Source organism: Crocuta crocuta, unplaced genomic scaffold (genome assembly GCF_008692635.1).
Source record: "Crocuta crocuta isolate KB4526 unplaced genomic scaffold, BGI_CrCroc_1.0 scaffold1202, whole genome shotgun sequence".
Taxonomy (NCBI): domain Eukaryota; kingdom Metazoa; phylum Chordata; class Mammalia; order Carnivora; family Hyaenidae; genus Crocuta; species Crocuta crocuta.
In genome coordinates this window covers 48250-64859 of record NW_027530532.1, presented here as the reverse complement: position 1 = coordinate 64859, position 16610 = coordinate 48250, and the positions used below count along the sequence as shown (strand labels likewise).

General features: G+C 41.2%; 1 pseudogene; it reads right to left on the bottom strand.

Annotated features, from left to right (window-relative positions):
* Positions 1-773: 773 nt before the first annotated feature.
* On the bottom strand, positions 774-1425 carry LOC144234303 (interferon omega-1-like; annotated as a pseudogene).
* Positions 1426-16610: the final 15185 nt, after the last annotated feature.

Sequence of the window (16610 nt, the reverse complement as noted above, 5' to 3'; positions counted from 1 at the left end):
GGACATTTAGGCTCTTTCCATAATTTGGCTTTTTAAGTAATATCTACACCTCCAATTTATAACCCTGAAGTCAAAAGTTGTGTACTCTACCAACCAGGCCAGCCAGGCGCCCCTTTCATTTTTTAAGAAGTATGACACGTGGAGCCCAACATGGAGCTTGAACTCACAACCATGAGATCAAGAGTTGCATTTCTACTGACTGAGCCACCCAGGCACCCCAGTTCACCTCTAGTTCTTGACAATTACACATCTGTCATTTAGAGACTCCCATTTTGACATACACTCTGAATGGAATGAATGAGTAATAAATTTTATTATCTGTTCCTGAGTGTCATCTACAAAATGGTTTGGATTTTGATTTTAGAACAAACAAATTCAAGAAGTTCTCTTTGATAAGTACGTAATAAAACAAAAAGCAAATCTAATAACATGGAAAGGTAAATATGTTTTGTAAATTTTAATGCAATGTAAAGATGAACATTTCATTATATATAAATTCTGAATTCTATATATATATGATAGATGCAAAAAGAATGAATGAATGGATAAATAAATAAATAAATAAATAAATAAGGAAAGAAAGCATCAGAGCCGTCATCTCTTAGTGACTAATGATCCTGAAGCTGAATTTTTAAAACATATTCTTGCTTCATACTATTCACAAAATATTTGTTAAATTCAGTGAATTCTCTACTAAAGCAGGAATCAGAGTCCCTTGAATGACCAGCTATACATGCAGAGGCAATGTGGCACATTAGGCAGTGAGAACCATGTCAAGGTGACCCCGGGTCTCCATCCTTGATTCCTAACCTATCTGGCAAGGTCACCGTGGAGGACAAGGCTCTCTTGATCTCCAGCCGGACAACTTCCCAGGCGCAGTCACTGTATCCCTTGTCTTACAAGTAGAGACAGATGTCCTGGAAGTACCTCCTGATGGCCAGGGCGGGGCCGTCCGTCCCCGGGGCCCGCCCCGCACAGGCGTCCAGGCCTTCCAGCTGCCGGTGGAGGCCCGCGCGGAGCCTGTCCAGCAGCGCGGGGCTCCAGGCGGCCGAGGAGCGCTCCGTGTGCAGCAGGGTGAAGACGTGCTGGCAGCTGCTGGGGGACGGCGGCCGCCTGGGCCCCCTGCCGCCCGCCGCCCTCCAGCGTGTCCCGGGGGAGCCGGAAGTCTTTCCTGTCGCGCAGGCACAAGAAAGGGGACAGTGTGCGCATTTGGCCCAGGAGCGCCAAGTTGTCCCTGCTCACCTGCACGTGGCCCCGAGGCAGGGCGCAGCCCAGGGAGCCCCCGGGGCGGCAGGCGAGCGGCACCAGGGCGCTCAGCAGAGGGCGCAGGAGAGCCGTGGGGACGCCGCGGGCGCCGCGGGCCTGGGAGCTGGGCGCCTGGTGAACCCGGAGCCCAGGCTCCCTGAGGACCGTCTTTCGAGGCATGGCTTTTAAACAGGGGACACAGACGGTTTCATTTTCTGAGCATTCCTCTCCACTTTTGCTTCCCTTTTTTGGTTTTCATTGACATGTTCTCCATGTTGTCTAAGAAGTTGTCATCTTTCTAAATGGTTAACTGTACAGTAGAAGCTTACTTTCCCAGGAAACTTCCCATGTGCCCATCCCAGCGGATACTTACCAGTCAAATGAGAAGCATCTTCGTCCTAAAGACTGGAGAAATGTAGGCATGTAAGTTCTCATAACACACACCTGTTCACTTATGTTTTAATATGTAGACATTGCTCTTCTTTGTGTTAGGAATAAAATTTGGCCTTGATTATGGGTTGTTTTCACCTTCCCTACTCTACACAAGGAGGCAGACTCCTTCGGCCCTATGGGGTTTCTGTATTTTATTAGGTACTGACCTTACCATAAATAAGCTCTTTAGAAAGAAGATTGGGTTTTATTTACTATTATATTTACAACACAGACTTACGGTAATGAGTGAATGAGTTTCTCGGATGTTTCTCTTCATTCCAGAAATAATTCATGCAGGTCCATGAGGTTTGCTTCACTGGGGCCTCGGGGTCAAGACTTAATAGAGACACTGTCCTTTCTGCCATTTTGTAGCTTGTCTATGGTGGCCCTCAGGCTGTGCCCGTGCCCCCAGCAGGAAGCCTGGCTCTTGTCTGGGACATGGAGGTGTGAAGATTCTCATTCCAGGTCATTTCATTTTGTCACCAGACCCTCACTGACGAGGTAGTTATCACCTCTAGAAACATCTTTCCTCTGGAGTGACTGAGTGTCCTCAACCCATCCTCTCCTGGACTCACCCCCTGAGGGCAGCCTCGCCTTGTCCTGAGGACTTTAGAATTCCCCTGCTGTGGAAGGGCGGGTTTCTTTGTTAGCAAAACAGTTAATGCCCCTCATTCCTTCCCTTCACCCCTGGAGTGTTTATGTGAGGGACCCTAGCTCTCAGTGCTGACCCCTTCCTTTCCTGAGCAGATATCAAAACGTCAACAGCCCTCAGAGTCTAAGGGCAAAAGTTTGTTTCCTCTAAGTAGCAGAATGGCCCAACTGTAATCATTTCACCTTTACTAAGTGAATACTTTTGTTTTGCCACCATAGCTTTCATTGTTCCATCTTTTACTTCAATTATTGAACACTAGTTAGGCTCAACACTTCTGACCTGGGCTCAAGGGACTCACTGATGTCTCTCAGTGGAATCTTCCAGCACAGAAACTAGCAACTCCCAGTTGTTCCTTCAGTCTGGGTATTGCTATTTGGCTTCTCAGTCTGTTCCTCTCATGCTCAGAATGCAGGGGGTGAGACCCAGGCTGTTAGGTCAGGGAGAAATAGTCTTTTTCTCCTTTATTTATTCATGATATTTCATTTTAAATTTAAATAATAACAACAAAAAGAATTCTGGTAGCTTAGTGTTTACACAGTAGTTAAGGGACATAGACTGTCTTCCTCCTCCTGAGTCATGTTCCACATCATCCTGAGGTTAATACAAAGGGAAGTTAAAGAAGGGCCAAGGGGCTGCCCCATTTTTCTCTATCATTTTCAAGACATCAGTTGCTTTGTTTCCCATTTCAACTTTCCTAGAAAGCAAAACGTGACAGTTCTGGGTGGGCAAAAACAAACAACCAAACAAAACCCCCACAAAGGTAAGTCCAACTGTCACAAAAGTGAAAGAAGTGACTTTTCTGCTGACAGAATGACAAAGTGTAAGTTAGCGCAATTCGGTGCAGCAAACCAGGGACTGGGAGCCCCGGCAGAGGGAAGAAGGAAGGCCACCCCGCCTTCCCCCAAATCGGCAAAATAGCTGTGTCAGCCAGAGGCTCACAGAAAACCAACTCTTGAACCATGGACACCCTCAGCTCTGCCAGACCAGCCACTTGATTTTTCTTTCACTTAATCCACATATGATCCGCTCTGAGGGGAGATGACAGGGCTCACGTCAACCAGCTCACAAGGAGACTGGCAAGGAGAACCCCAGCTGCTCACGTTGTGTGGAAGGATCGCAGATATTTGCCTTGCCCGAGCACGCTATCTAGTTAATAAATCCACTCAGACATGACAAGATTGCCCTGAGAAAGGGAATCAGATGGTCTGAAAAGATTCTGCTCTTCATCTGCATGATGATGATGATGATGATGATGATGATGATGATGATGATGTGTGATGGTAACATCAGGGCTGATTTGATGCTAACTCTTCTAAGATCATTGAAATTATTAACTCAATCTTCTCAATGACCCCATTGGGATCATACTCATATATACATTGGTTTAGAGAGAATAGAAATCTGGAGGGATGAATTATTCTGATGGCACCAAAGATCCAAGCTCAAAACCATGAGGACAATTGAGATAATGACTTGTCTGGAATCACCTCTTAAGAGAATGAAGGATAGAAATGGACATGGGAATTAAGAACCAGCAGAGCCTATGGGAAGAAATCAGTATGGCAGGGAGGGTGAGGTGATCAAGGACTCCAGATTCCACTTCAGACGCCAAAGGGTTGTTGTCTATGTTTTGTATGACAACAGGGGCTGTGGTATGAGTCACCTGAATGGACTCACTGTACATTCTAAGGACAAGCTGACAAAATCCCTTTTAAATAGTCACAAGGCAATAGATTTTTCTGCCAGATGAAACAGAAGTTTGAGGCTGGCACTGGAGTAGCCCTCCCTCCCTGCTGTCCCCTGCAGGCTGCCGTGATGTCAGCGTCACACCTGCTGGGGACACTGCTGTTGGCCATGTCCCCATAGCAGAAGCCTGTGCTCCCAGTGGCCACTTGCATCTATCTTCTCAGGGTTGGGAACTGAAGGATCTGGAGAGAATGGACTCAGTGCCGCCCTTTCGTGTTGGGCCACCTCCTGAGGACATATCCCCGATCCAGTGGACACCTTTACATTTCTGTTCTCCTTCCAGGTTTCCAGGTTGCTGCGGGCCTTCAACACCCTTATGTTTTCAGATGTGCAACGGTGGTTTTTCTGAGCAAATGAGCGCCCTTCCCCTACTGTAATCAGAACGTGCAGATTCTTACAGATAACAGGCACAGAGGAGCACCTGGGTGTAGATGTGTGGGCAGGGTTCCCTGAATTTTGTTGTTTCTGTGTTGGACTGGACCTCCGGGGGCCTTGACCTCCGCAGCCCAGGAGAATCAGTCTGCAGGGAGGGCGAAGGCGTGGCCGAGGTGCACTCTGGCTCTGGCCGATGCAGAACCTTGGCTGCTTCCGGCCGCTGCTGCTGCAGGTGATCTCTCCACGCCCATCCGTGGGCGCCTGGCAGCGAGCCCTGCCTCCTCCATGTCCCCTGTCAGGGTCACCAGAAGTGCTGAGGATGGGAAGTTGGCAGTTGGTGCTCACTCCCCTGGCCCGGGCTTCTGGCCCTGCACCTAAGTTCTCCTTCACTTTGCAATATTTAATAATTAATAACTCTGGGATGGAAACCGGATACAGCCTTAGAGATTTTCAGAGCAAGACTTACTCTTTGTCGCAGACAGATAAAGAAGCAGGTTTACGACAGCATTAGAATCTGTTATTGCCAACCGGTAGGCATTTTGTAGCCTCAAGGGACATCCCGGGAAGAAGTGGAATTTCTGCATAGATCCCAAGCCTCCCCCTGGCTTGGTCGCTGCCCCAGTAGCACGTGGCCACCAGGGGGCGGTCTTCCCTGATAGGCACTTCATTAGTCCACCCTTCAGCTGGATCCTGCTTTCTGTTTCCTTTTAGCCTCAGCTGCTATTACATCACATTCAGTGGAAATTAAAGAATGTCTCTCTTGCAGGTGTTTCTACAAAACGTAGAGACTTCCATTTGATTTTTGCTTTCCACTTGTGACGTGCTGCTCTTTAGGGAAACCTTTAAGCTGAGACCACAACAGAACAAAAACCTGCTGTGTGGGGGTGACAGGTGAATGGAGTGAGTGACAAGGGTGTGTGGGAACTTCCGTCTGGGACAGGAAGGAAACTAATAGGACAGGGGAATGTGTCCTGGAATGCTGGGGGGAGGAGGGGCGGGTGCCAGAATATTAAGGAAACATCATGTTTTCTGTACTTCCATCTAGATATTTATTCTCAACACTCAGATATTAACACAGGCCACCATTTCATCACTGAATATGAAATAAGACACTTCTTTGAAATAAAGAATGAATCAGTCAGCCATCTCTAGAATTCGCAATAGAATTCTAGTTTTCTAAGGTGCCTCCTTTGAAGGTCAGTTAGTGAAAGGTAGGACAGAAAAGGTTGCTAAGAATTGTGTAGGATGAGACAAACACTATTCTCATATACAGCTGTCTGAAGAAAAATAGGAAAATATGAACCATGTTTTCAGTTGCTACTCTGAGGAAGATGTGATGCCCAGTGCCTTTTCATGTATGTGAGTTCATGCATAATATTCTGCTATAATTGTAAGCCTGTTTTTACTCCTGAATTATATACAACTCACTTGTGCTCCGTGGATTTTCCTTATTCAAGTTGTATTTTCACCTGATTTTAACCAATTTTTTCTTTGCCTTAAATATTAAGAAAGAAAATGTCTGGCCCAGCTTCCCACTTTCATTTTTGAAGAAAATCTGTCTGTCTTTATGCCCATGATAATTTTGCTATTTGGGGATCCACAGTGATTATAATAGTCATAAGATTAGGAAAAATTACCAGTGAGTAACATAAAAGACTTCTTATCATATCAAACTCTCCAAGAAAATGAAACATGGCAGAAAGGCGCTGTAGTAAACCATTGTCACAACGATCAAAGTTAAGTAACTTAATTCCTAAAACCAATAATTCCAGGAAACATTATTTTATCAGTGGTAATAGATGTTTTGATGAAGGATTTAATTAACTGTCTAGTCCTGCCTAGTGAATTCTTAAAGATGACTAGCTTGCTGATATACAAGGTAGTAATAACTAAGGCTAAACCATTGGAAGTAACTAAATAAATCATAAAACAAAATAAATACAGTATTAAACACATTAACATGATTTGCCAGTACATCAATTCCCTGAAATCACCCAGAAAAAAACATATGGTATAAAAGAAAACTATACACAGAAAAGCTAACCCACAACGTTTTCCAGATTCCATGCTACATTTTTCTCCACTTCAGAGGCAATAACTTCTCTTATCTATGCTTCCACTTACTCCCGTGTGGTTTCTTCTTATTAATTCCACCAAACCAACTCTCATGTAGGTCACCAATGGCATCTACTTTTCTGACGTAGCAGACGATTACATCCCCATCGTCCTGAATCCACTGACGTTCTTCTAAGTACATTTTTTTCCTTAAATACCCCCGTCACCACCCTCCCTTGTACTCCTTCTGCTGTGTGGCCACTATACCTCTGTATCCCTTGTGGCCTTTCTCTCCTCTCCCTTGGATGGTTGAAGATCCTTAGAATCAAGTTTATGTCTTTTTCTGACACTAGAATCAAGTTTATGTCTTTTTCTGACACTACACTGTCTGCCCCACGTGACCACCTCTGTTTCTGGCTTCCCATTGCTAGATATGGACCGCTAGGCATGGCGATTCTTGTAAAGTGCAACCTAACCTACCCACTGACAATGATAATTTGCTCTGCAATGTCTCCCAGTCAACTGTGGAGGAGCTTGACAGCTTTTATTTTTATTTCTTGACATACTTCATTCTAGCACCAGGTGAGAGAATTCACTTATTTTCCTTCTTCGCTATAACATAAAGTATGATCATTGTTTTTACTATTTTAATGTATATTTATTTATTTTGAGAAAAAGAAAGCATGAGCAGAGGAGTGGCAGAGAGAGAGGGAGACAGAGAATCCCAAATAGGCTCCACTCAATCAGCTCAGAGCCTGACATAGGGTTTGATCTCAGAAACCGTGAGATCATGACCTAAGCCAAAAATCAAGAGTCAGATGCTTAACTGACTGAGCTACCCAGGTGTTCCCGATTAATGTTTTTAGATCTATCCCTAGGAAAATGAAAGATAAAGACATCAGAAACTGTATTTGTTATGTCTTATATCCTAAGGGCAATGTACAACTTGTCTTAGAGAAAGTCAGTTGTTATTTCTGACTTTAACATAATATAATGGGTAAAGGCATTTTGCCATCCATTTTTAAATCAAGTTACACGGTTAGGCTTGGAGTTCTTTTTTAAAACACTTCCTATCGTAGGGGCGCCTGGGTGGCACAGTCAGTTAAGCATCCCACTTTGGCCCAGGTCATGATCTTGCAGTTTGTGGGTTCGAGCCCTTCGTCAGGCTCTGTGCTAACAGCTCAGAGCCTGGAGCCTGCTTTGGATTCTGTGTCTCCCTCTCTCTTTGACCCTCCCCTGCTCACGCTGTCTGTCTCTCAGAAACAAATTAAAACGTTAGAAAAATAAAAAAACACTTTCCATAGTAAAATTCAATAAATAAAAAAAACTAAATTGATGAAATATAAACAATACAGTTTATTATATTATCACATTATAAATATGCACATATTATATTAAAATGTTTTATCTTAAAATAGTTAAATAAATAAATATATAAATAGACAGATAGACAAACAGACATCCGCGTTGTCGTCGGTAAGTGGCTAGTACTTACAGAGTTGACATATGTCACTTAATACTCCTGAAAACATTTGACAAATTGATTCTCTTAACCACNTTTAATTCGTAACGAGAATAACATAATGAGTAAGTGAATTGTACAATCCACTCTTTCATCAGAGTTCTTTTTTATTTTATTTTTTTAATGTTTATTTATTATTGAGAGACAGTGAGAGACAGAGCATGAGCATGGGAAGTGCAGAGAGAGGGGAGACACAGAATCCAAAGCAGGCTCCAGGCTCTGAGCTGTTAGCACAGAGCCTGACGAAGGGCTCGAACCCACAAACTGCAAGATCATGACCTGGGCCAAAGTGGGATGCTTAACTGACTGAGCCACCCAGGCGCCTCTTTTCTTTTTTAAATAATAAACAAAGACAAGAATTTTTCTATAGAAAATGTTTAATAAAGAAAGAAAATAATAAACTGAATAAATATAAAGAATATTTTTTTCTCTTAACCACAAAGTGAAGGTACACCTAATGTTATTCAAATATAATTTAAATCTTATAAATACTTAAATAAATAAATTGTTACGTAGATACATAAATAGATCGGCAAGGTCATCTGAAAGTGACTAGTGATTACAGAGGTAACATGATGTCGCTTAATTNTACGTGTTTTCCATTTCTGAACGTTTACTTTCTACTTCTGTTTTTGCTTTCCTTTATGCACTTCCTACACGGGTTTAGAGCATATGTTTCTCAACAAATACTTTTTTTTCATTATTGCCCCCTGCCTTCGGAGTCTTTTTGGACGTTTATCTAGTTGAACCTTCTACAAAAACTTAATAACACAGATACACAGTATATATAATTATGTACTGTGTTTATAACTGTGCTTTTTACATAGAAAAGGAAGTATAAAGTTTACTCTATCCAATGCAGGGCTAAGAATGACTAAAAATTTTTAAGTTAAATTTTAAAGCCATTGATGCTTAAGTATAGAACTAAATTTGATTTGTGACTTATAACATATTTACTTATATAAATTTCATATAAAGTACTTAAACACATTAAAATTTCTATAGAGACATAACAATTTCAATGTACTTAAGTATTTAAATCATTCCAAATTGCTAAAAGCAAGAGAAAACTTTAATAATTTGTTCAAAATTCTTTTCAATGTAATGAATTTTAATGTTGCCTCATATGAGAAAATATTTTTTTTTTAATTAATTAATTTATTTATTTGAGAGACAGCACAAGCCNGAGAAAACTTTAATAATTTGTTCAAAATTCTTTTCAATGTAATGAATTTTAATGTTGCCTCATATGAGAAAATATTTTTTTTAATTAATTAATTTATTTATTTGAGAGACAGCACAAGCTGCAGAGGGGCAGAGAGAAGGAGAGACAGAATCCAATGTAGGCTCCATGCCATCAGCACAGAGCCCGACATAGGACTCAAACTCGTGAACTGTGAGATTGTGACCTGAGCTGAGATTAAGAGTCAGAAGCTTAACCAACGGAGCCACCCAGGTGCCCCAATAAAATAAATTTTAACTTAACCTGCTGCTAGATGCTCTTGAAGGTATTGTCACAATATTTTTTTTTCTGTTTAGCACTAGATAATTACTGATGTGTTGAATGAGTTTTGTAGAATTAAATCATAAAATAGAATATATTTGCATTTAATTCCCAAAGCCCGCATCACACTGAGGCTCAGACAGAAGCAACATCCACAAGACAGCCAATGGCAGCTCACGAGTAAGCAAAGGCCACCTCTCCCATGATGACTTTGACATCCAGGAAACAATGGAGAGAAAACTCTCCAATCACAGAGACGGGTTAGCCCCAGGTTTGTCACACTGCTTTTGCAGACATTTTGTCTATTCCACAAATACAATGTCCATGCTTCTCATATGATACCCAAGAAAATCCAATGAGAGAAAATAAATACTAAGGAGTAATGTTTTGTTAGACTGGCCCACTGTTGATCTTTGGAGTGCCACACACCATTGCAATATTTCAGGTTGGTTCACAACCCTAAGAACTAATGGTTACACCCTTGGAAGCGGTTGTAACAACGGTTCCATCTGGTGTGGAAATGTTGGTAATGGGGGAGACTATTCACATCCAGAACCAGGGAGTATGTGAAAAGTCTCTAGATCTTGTACTCAGTTTTGCTGTTAAGCTAAAGGCTCTTGGTGCCTCACTTGGTTAAACATCTGACTTCAGCTGAGGTCATGATCTCATGTTTTGAGATTTCAAGGCCCGCATCAGACTCTGCTGTCAGCACAGAGCCTGCTTCAGATCCTCTGTCCCTGTCTCCCTCTGCGACTCCCCCACATGCTCACTCAAAAAAAAAAAAAAAAATACTATGTTTTTTCAAATATATATCAAAGGTACAGAAATTGACTTATTATGTTATTGGAGTCAGTTCTTTACAGGAAAGACCCATTTTTCTCTGTAGAAAAGTCTCCTGCTTGGGAACAGACTTCTGTAGAACACAAGCCAGGTCTCCCTACTCTGTTACTGTCTTTGTCCATCTTGGCAAGTAGGTGGCACTCTTCCTTTGTAAGTATTTTGACGGGCCATTGACTAAAATGATTCTGCTTTCTCTTTCCTTTTTCCCTACAGCTGTTAGTTACATCACTGCAGCAGGAACATTCCCTCATGTCCAAAAATAGTCACCAGAAGAAAAGGAAGATCTCCTATAAGAGTTTCCAAAACCCTAGAACTTTTCACACAACTCTTGGTTTCAGTTAGTGGCTTTTGTACTTGGCCAGAAACCACAAGGGAAAAGGAAGCAGTTGTATGAATGGGCAGGGCAGGTTCAGGAGGAGTGAATGAGGAGGGCAGAGCTCATTGGGGGTTTCTACACTGGGGCGGAAGGAAACACTGTGTTATGGGAATGAAGATTAAGATCTGGGGAAGCAGGAGGAAGGAGGAATGTGCTAATATCAGAATACATAGTGCATGTGTATATACACAGAGCATCTAATGTGTACGTAGTATAGTTGTATGTATGTAATTTCATTGATAAGCCACTTGTTTCCAATTCTGTTTTTTTTTAGACTATCAGCATTTTTGCCATCAGTTACAGAGAAAAGGCTAGGAAAAGTTAATTATTCTCTTATAGGTCTCTATGAATAAATAAGAAAATAATGTTAAGGCTTCATTCAGTGAGAAGTACTCTGCTAAGTGCTTCTAAATGTTCTAGATTATTTAATACTCACCACTCTAGGAACATTTCCAACATACTTTATGTTTGGGGAAAGTGAGGCCCAAAGAGGTTAAGTGAATTACTCAGGATCAAATATGTAGATTCCTTAACAAAATCTAGATGCAGTAAATAATCCGCTATTACATGTCATAAGTATTCCTTACAATTCTTATTTTGAAGTTTTCATACATTTTAACCCCAGATTTACACACTTTCTTGTTCTATGTCTTTTATTGGTGATGCCCTTGCTTTTTACTGGCTTTCACCTAATTTTGCCCTTACATATTGGAGAAGAGAAATTTTCTGATTCACTTTCATGTTTTCATCTTATGAGAGAAGTGTCCCTGGGTGTTATATTTATTGCAAATTCATTATTTAATGATGTGTAAGCATATATGATTTTTCTGAATTCATTGCCCGACCAAAAGATTGAATCTTCATTTGATATGGAAGGAAGGGAGCAATAGAGAAGTGTTGCCATATCAATCCCTATGTGAAATTAAGATACATTTCATAACAACAGAAAATGCAATGTAGCAAGGAGGAAAGTTAAGTAACCAGATTGGTTAAACATATAATGTCCAAAATGGGTATGTTATCGCGACAGTTCGGTTTAGGACAAAGGATATACCTGATTTTCAAATAGTGACATCAACTCCAGAAATGATTCCACAATGATTACCTGCCAATCCAGGCAGAGATCAATGTCAACTCTCCTGTCACATGAGAGATGAAAATGAAATCCTCCTGGAAAACAGAATTGAGGTAAGATTCGATTTCAAAAAGGAAAGTAGTGCAGTTCCGGTCATGAGGAGTGAAGAAGGTTTGAACATGTGCTCCTAGCAGAAACAACTAGAAAACTGTCTGTGATATTGAGACAAAGAACGACATCTCCTTGATTCCAACCAGAAACATGGCTTTTAACAACAATGATAGTTGTTTTAAATTCCTGGTCCGATAGTTCCAAAACGTCTGTCATATCTGAGCCTAGTTCGGATGCATGTTTATATCTCTTCAAACTGTGTCTTTTGCTTTTTAGTATGCCTTGTAAATTTTTGTTAAAAGCTGAACATGATGTACTGGGTACAATGAACTGAACAAAATTGGCTCTTAGGAGCCAATCATCTGACTCAGATGGCAGTGGAACCACCAGGGTGGCTCCCAGGGGAGAGAAAGACAGTGGGACCCCTAGCCTGCTGCTACCACCTTCCTTCTGCCCACTGTGGCCCCTGCTTGTGAATTCCACCAAAGCAGCTCTCACGAGGTCAAGTTCCATCTGCTTCCCCACGAACCAGTTGGTTTCCATCCACAGAGCAGTGTCCTGACATTCCACCTAGCACGCATCAAAATAATCATAGATTATCATGGTGAGTAATGAAAGATGCCATGCTTCAAAATATACACAACACGAAACATATTAACATGATTGCCAATACATCAAACCCATGTATCTATCCAGAGGCACATCCAGTGCAAAAAGGAGAGCTCTGCGGAAAAAAATTCACGTAATTCCCAATTCCCATTCTGTTTTCCTGTTGCATTTCAGAAGGCACATCTCTCACAACTATTTGCTCCTCATACATTAACTTCTCTTCTCTTATTCACCCATTCCCTCCCACCCTCCAATATGGTTTCTGTGAATTCTGGCAAACCAGCTCTCACCAAAGCTTCGATGCCCCCTTTATCCTGGTGTGGTGGGCACTTTACATCCACGTTTTACAATGAAACAATTCTTTGAAGCCATTTCAATCTTTGAAATAGACTTTTACCAGTATTCTCTCTTACCCTGCTACCTCATGGCCATTCCATCTCTGTTTCTGTCGTGGCTCTTTTCTCCCTTACCATCTGAAGGATCAAGAAATCAATCTGAAGTTCTTTGCGCATGCTCTACTCTTCCTGTGTGACCACTTCTGCTTCAAGGCTTTCAGTTAATGGAGTTGCTGGTAAATCACAGACTCAAATATCCATTTTCCTAAGAATATTTGCACTTGGAAGTCTACCAGTCAATTGGAGAAGATAGCTACTGCTTTTGTTTCTGTTTCCTGACATGCTTCACTGCAGCTCCTGCTGAGAGAACTCTATTTTCCCTCTTCTTCTCATTATACCATATTCAGTATAGTATATCATATTCAGTATGATATAAATTCAGTATGATTATTGTTTTTGGGTTGCTTTCTCTACAAAAATCAATGGTACAAAAGCAAGACTAGATTTGTTATGTGCCGGAGGCCGCGCCGGCTCCGACAGGTCCAGGGGTCCCTGAAGGATGGACGGTGTCGGCGAAAGAGAATGAGAGAGCCCCGAGATTCTCTCTGATCACCAGGCAGGCATCTCTGTCCTGTCGGTTTTGGTGTCTTTATTTAAAGGTTCAGCAACAACATGAAGTCAGAGAAAGGAATTTCTACAATGGGAGGCCTTTTGCGATAACAAGTTTTTGATATTTTGCAGAATTATCTCAGTCATAGTGAATTTACAACCAAGAAATTAACAGGATGCTCTTAGTGATCAACAGGATAATATATAGGTTAGGTTGTATATAGATAAGCTAGGAGTCATTCTGTCTGGCTCTCAAGAGGATGAATGTTTCTGAATTGGTTTGTGTGTGGAAGTCCTCATGGGGGCCCTAAATGTGTCCATCTTGGCACCTGGGTTTATGTTTTAGCTACTCTTATCAATCCTCATCCCAGTTGCCAGTGTAAGGGAGGGTGTTTGTGGAATGTAGGCCTTGAGGAAGGGACTGCCATACATCACCAATTAGTAAGTTATGTTCTGTATTTATCTGTACTTTAACTATAAATTAGGCTCTTCTGATATGGGACCAGGCTCAATAGTAACTCTTGTGTTCTTAACCCCCTTTATTATCTAAGTCTTGGATCTGCAAGGACCATAGGAAGAGCCTTTTGACAATCGCCCATAGAGCTTTCATCTAAAGTCTCTTTTGTGAAGGCAGGAATATGCTTTTCCTTATGAGGTATCTGTATTCAGAATATGGGTCTGATATGGAATATTGGGAGGCCTAGTCAATACCAGCAGGCTCATTTCCAACATGAACCAGTAGTAGCAGAAGGAGATATTAGTCTTCATTTCTCATGGCAGAAGCTGTGCAAACATTGCCATCTCCTTGCTGTGACTGCCATCCAGAGAGGCCGGTGCGGCTCCCGGCAGTTATATCCACCTCTATCCTCACAGCAGCATACAAACTGGCTTAGAGAAAGCCTGTTTTTAATTCGTAACGAGAATAACATAATGAGTAAGTGAATTGTACAATCCACTCTTTCATCAGAGTTCTTTTTTATTTTATTTTTTTAATGTTTATTTATTATTGAGAGACAGTGAGAGACAGAGCATGAGCATGGGAAGTNTGGCTCTGGGTCCTCTGAACATCTTCCCTTGTGCGTGTGGCTTAAGTAGGGAGCACACTTGTTTTCAATTTCTGAATGCTCTTCTTACTTCCAGCTTTTGTTTTTTGTTTTTCATTTTGCATTCTCCAAATGGGTTTAGAGCAGTGTTTCTCAACCATTTTATTTAATTGTTGCCTCCCCTTCCCCTGACCCCAGTAGACATTTTTTTGCTAATTGAACCCCTCATGAAATTTTAATGATGCAGTTTTACTCTATTTAAGTACTCTCTATATATCTATACTTTATACATAGAAAAAGAGAATGCCAAACTTACTCTTTTATCCAAGGCAGGGTTAAAGTTGAGAAAAATTTTAAGCTAAATTTAAGTTATTAACATTTTAACAAGTTAAACTTGTTAAACTTTTATAAATTTAAAAGTTATTAACATTTTATTTATCTTTGTAGGATATTCTGGACTACATTTATAGCCGTTTGCAGAGCAAATTTTAATATATTTACCTATTTAAATAGTAATGTATTAAATTACATAAATTAATTATACAAAGTCATAATAATAAAATGAATATTAGCATATACTTAAAAATTTTTAGAAGTACTAAAAACCATTGAAAAATTATAGTGTTTTTTAACATGTGTGTTAAGGTCAGCCCAAACACTGAGGCGATGGGACCCACCTGGACCAAAGTGGGGATTCAGCCCTGGGAGCCGGTCAGGATCCTCTCTGTGAGGAAGTCGGGCGCCCCCTAGCGCTCTGCTTCCTTCTTGCAACATTTGCCAGGAGGAAGGCGGTGCGCAGGCGCGAACAATAATTGCGAAATTCGCCGAGCACTGTCGTCGACTTGGTCACCATGACGTATTTGATAGTAGATATTAAAATATGAGACATAAAACATTAAAACATTCTCATATTAAAATGTTCAGACAGTATTTTAGTGAACTTTTTGCAAAGGGATTGAAAGTATATTTACAGCCAAACCACAATTGAATATAACTTTACTTTTCTACCATTGATGGAAGCAAACTCAATAATATAGTGGAGATTACTTCTTCTTTTCAGTTGGTAGAACCGTATGTTTGACAATTTCTTGTGTCTCCCTGACAAACTTATGTCATTTTTATTTAACTTCTAGTTAGTGAAACATCTTTCACGGTATTCCAACTTGACTTCATTGTTAAAGATAAAAGATAGTGTTGTGCACAAGCATTGAGGATATTTAGCAGGTGAGCTCTTTTTATTTTCTTCGGTAAGAAATTCATAGACTGAAGAGAATTTGCCAAAATGTCATAGCACGGTGTCTCCTCCGTTGAAGACTCAGGAACTCGCAAGTGCAGGGTCAGTTCTCCTCTTTATTTGACATTTTGATATTTTGTATCGTGGATGTTTTTACATGGATTTACATTTTAAAATACTGCTTTAAGGTGTTTATCTTCATTACTTAGATTTGGTGCCTTTTTAAATTTAGTGCTTGAGCGAAGTACTCACTTTTGAATACTGAATACTAACCCAGGAGATAGCTTTTTTCAAAAATTTTTAATGTTTATTTACTTTTGAGAGAAAGAGAAAGACAGAGGCGTGAGCAGGGCAGAGAGAGGGAGACACAGAATCTGAAGCAAACTCATGAACTGCGAAATCATGACCTGAGCTGAAGTCGGACACTTAAACTGCTGAGCCACCAAGGCTCCCCTAGCTCTTGAATTAGGGTTGTGATGGTCAATAGCTGAAAATCTAGGAATGTCCCATTTCTCATCACTCTCTCCTTCATAATTTTTAAAACTCATTTCCTGGTTTCTACAAATTTTGTTTTCTCCACTGTGCCTTCAAAACTATCACCGGAAGAGGTCTGAATGTGAGTGAGCATGAGGGAAGGAGCTGTGACCCCTTTTCTACTATTCACAAGGCAGCCGTTTCTGTCAGGCAACTTTCAAGATGCTGGTTCCCTGCAAAGAGCTTCCTTGTGCTGTAAGATCTCTCTCCTTTCTGTGCCAGGTACTGATCCCGGAGGGGAAACTTGGGCTCTGCTCCTTCACAGTCCTGCGGACACTGCCCTCTCCCAGAGCTCACTGCGGGGGGGGGGGGG